The following is a 4,219-nucleotide window of genomic DNA, read 5'->3' as shown; positions in this document are numbered from 1 at the left end:
AGGAGCAAAAGAAGTGGCTAAAATATAGTGCAAAGATCATATTGACAACTTAACGTATGTCCAAGAAAATATGAGAAAAATAAGAACTGTCATTATTCTAAATTTTTACATCTCTAGAAATCCAACATCATGATATATGTATAAGAGGAGTAGACACTAATGTGTATGAATGAGACAGAATTTGTGGACAGTAGTGATTAGGGTTGAAATAAGAAGAGTTGAGACAGGAATATGTGCAAGAAGTCTATTGTAAAAAAGAGTTACTTTATATTCAAGGACTTGCAGATTGTGTTACTGTTAAAACCATCTTTTCTAGAAAGGCTGGATCATTACAAAGACAAACCTAGGTGCACAACAAATATTGATTAGAAAGGCCAATAAATCACACAATTTTAAAGTATCAAAAAAAGTCACAGAGTTTAAAAACTAGTGTTTTTAGTCATTTTATTTGAGATGCAATTCATAAAAACAAGTTCGAGGGAGGAGGAAAGGGGAGTAAAGGGGAGGATATAAGGTTAGAAATGTAAATGTTCAGAATATCCAATAAAATTTTAAAAATGTCAAACATAACAAATTTTTTTTCTTAAAAAATTTTATTAAATTGCAAAGCAGAACTTGAACACAAATTTAAATATCAGTAACAAGGTCACAAAACAGTTGCAAAATGTCTGTAATGGGAGGATTATATATCCTTATAACTAAGTCACCCATTCATGCCTACATTAGTACATTAGATAAATCTTCAAGTCAGCAGCCCATCGAAGAGCTAGCAGTTCCATTATTGGATCTTTCCTGTTACAAAAACTTGCTAATATTTTGGGTATCAGCTCTTTATCAGATGGAAACTACAACCTAAACTTTTAAAATTTGTAAAAGAATGATTAAAATACTGTAACTAATTTGGTTTCAAAAACTCTGGGTATACAACTGAGATAAAACACTAAGATTTATACTTATCGCATTGACAAAACTCTTTTATATTTACGATTTTGGTATTAATATACTCTCAATTAAATTTCCAAAAGTCCATCTCATCATACAAATAAACATTGAGACCAACCTTTCACTGGTCTCATTATCCACTCACATTAGACTAAATTCAGTTTTATTCATGTCCCAAATTTGCACCTGTGGGGCAGATATAGCACACATTTATAGGGAAAATATAGGGAGTTGGTTATTCCTTTTTATCCAGTTTTCATTCCTATTTCTATCTTTCTTTTTCTACTTCTCACACACCAGCATCTCTATCTTTACAACACCAAATGGATTATTTCATGTAATAGAGAGATTTTGTTTAAGATTTACTCCATTTATAATTTATTTTCTAAATAAACACAGATAGAAGAACAAATGTTAGAATTTTTACATAAATGTATAAGAATACATTTTAGTAAGTGCTTTGCATTTTTTTTAAGGTTTGATATTCTGCATTAATGTCCTAATAGTTACAATGAGCAAAAAGTACATGTAAATCAGGATGTAACCCAGAAGTAGTCAAAGTTTTCTTGGTGTGTGAGGATTGAGTATAATGTTTTTATTTTTTTCTTGAATTTCACAGTCTGTGAGTTTTTTCTGGGGTAGGCTGAGCTTTCTGCTGTTAGTATCCCATTATCAATGACTGCATATTATGTCTGTTCTTTTGTGACTGGGTTATCTCACTCAGGATGCTATTCTCTAGATGCAACCATTTTCTTAAGAATTTGGTTAAGTCATTGTTTCTGATAGCTGAGTAGTACTTCAATGATTAAATGTACCACAATTTTTGTATCCATTCATCTACTGAAGGGCATCTGGGTTCTTTCCAGCTTCTAGCTAACATAAATAGTGCTGCTATGAACATTGTGGTGCATGCGTCTTTGTTTTATATTGGAGTGTCTTTGGGGTATATGCCCAGAAGTGGAATAGCTGGATTTTCAGGTAGTACCATGTCCAGTTTTCTGAGGAATTGCCTGTCTCATTTCCAGAGTTGTTTTATCAGTTTACAACCCCACCAACAGTGGAAAAGTGTTCCTCTTTCTGCACAGCCTCTCCTGCATCTGTTGTCATCTGAGTTTTGGATCTTGGCCAATCTGACTGGTGTGATGTGGAATCACAGGGTTGTTATGATTTGCATTTGCCTGATGGCTATGGATGTCCAGCACTTCCTAGATGTTTCTCAGTTATTGGATTTTCCTCAATTGAAAACATTTTGTTTAGCTCTGTACTACATGTTTAATAGGGTTGTTGGATTTACTGGTGTCTAGCTTTTTCTGTTCTTTTTATACCTTGGATATTAGGCCTCTATCTGATGTGGAGTTGGTTATGATCTTTTCCCATTCTGTTGGCTGCAGTTTTGTTTTCTTGACACTGTCCTAAGCCTTACAGAAACTTGTAATCTCATTAAGTTTCATTTGTTAATCTTTGACCTAAGAGCAGGGGCCCTTGTTGTTTTGTTCAGAAAATTATTTTCCTATGCCTACGTATTCTAAGTTTTTCCCTATTTTCTCATCTAATAGTTTCAGTGTATCTGGTTTAATGTGGATATATTTGATCCACTTACACTTAAGCTTTGTACAAAGAGATAAGAAAGGGTCTATTTTCATTCTTCTGCATGCTGAGTGCCAGTTAGACGAATACCAATTGTTGAATAGGCTGTCATTTTTCCATTGAATTTTTACAGGTCCTTGGTCAAAATCAGGTGACCCTATATATCGGGCCTCATTATGGGGTCTTCTATTCTATTCCATTGATCCATGTGCCTATTTCTGTACCAGTCCCACACAGTTTTCATCAGAATTGCCTTGTACTATAGCTTGAGGTCAGGGATAGAGATTCTCGCAGATGTTTACTTGTTTTTGAGGATGGATTTCGCTTTTCTAAGTCTTTTGTTATTCCATGTGAAATCACACATGTCTCTTTCCAATTCATTGAAGAACTACATTAGAATTTTGATGGGGATATCATTGAATCTGTAGATTGCTTTGGGTAAGATGGTCATTTTTAGAATGTTGATCCTTCCATTCCATGAGCATGGGAGATCTTTCCATTTTCTGAGACTTTCCTTGATATCCTTCTTTAGAGGTTTGGATTTCTTGTCATACAGGTCCTTCACTTACTTAGTTGGAGGCACACCAAGGTATTTCATCATTTTTGTGACTATTGTAGAGGATATCTTTTTCCTAATTTCTTTCTCCACATGATTGTCCTTTGAATACAGGAAGGCTACTGATTTGTTTGAAGTAATTTAATATCCAGCCACTTTGCTGAATGTTTATCAGCTGTAGTAGTTCTCTGGTGGAATTTGTGGGATCACTTACCTAAACTATCATGTCATCTGCAAAAAGTTTTTAGCTTCTGAATGTGACAGTTTACATTTCACAGAAAACCCTTCATTATTTATAGCTTCAATGTATCTTCAGTTGACTAAAATGATATCAGCAATCCTCTCTTATTAGTACAATTCTCAAATGGCAAGCAATAGATAAGAAAGTGTCATAGTTTGGTATAGTGTCAATACTTGAAGTCAGGTTACTCTGTCGGAGATAACTCTGTAGTTCTTCTCCTGATGAAGATGGGAAGGCAGAGGCAGATGTAGAGGCAAAAGTAGGTGCACAAGGTACAGAAGCTCTGCATTCAGTACATGATTTTTGTCCCTTTTTCACAACATGGTTATTTTCATGTACATTTAACTATTTAGGCTTTTGATAAAACACAGTGCTACACAATATGTGTGTGTGTGTGTGTATATATATATATATATATATATATATATATATATATATATATATATATATATATATATATATATGTAATAAATTGGGTAAAGATTTTTCTTAAATTTTCAAAAATATCTGTAATTTTATTATAAAGTCTCTTCATGTGCACATCTTCATAAACTAATATATACATAGAACATTAGTTCAGAGATGCTCCTGTAAAGCTTTAGTATTTCCTAGATCTGACATTGTCTTTATAAATACTCAGCGAAGCAAAGAAAGATACTCTAACTTTTGGATCATATCCAAGATTATGTAGAAAGAACAAAAGCAGCAATCCATAGAAGACAGTGAGGTGAGCCCTTTACTATCTTTTGCTTTTCGTTTTAGATGTTTGAAAAACTCTGGAAGCAGACATGAGGTTATCTGTATATTGTCCAAGAACTTGATTTTCTCATTTTAGCTTCAGGTTTACTTCCATAACTGCATCTACTCTTGCAGAAAGATTTTCAAGTTTGTGT

This window comes from Micromys minutus (assembly GCF_963924665.1).
Source record: "Micromys minutus genome assembly, chromosome: X".
Taxonomy (NCBI): domain Eukaryota; kingdom Metazoa; phylum Chordata; class Mammalia; order Rodentia; family Muridae; genus Micromys; species Micromys minutus.
The sequence above is the reverse complement of the archived record's forward strand: the minus strand, read 5'-3'. Positions refer to the sequence as shown.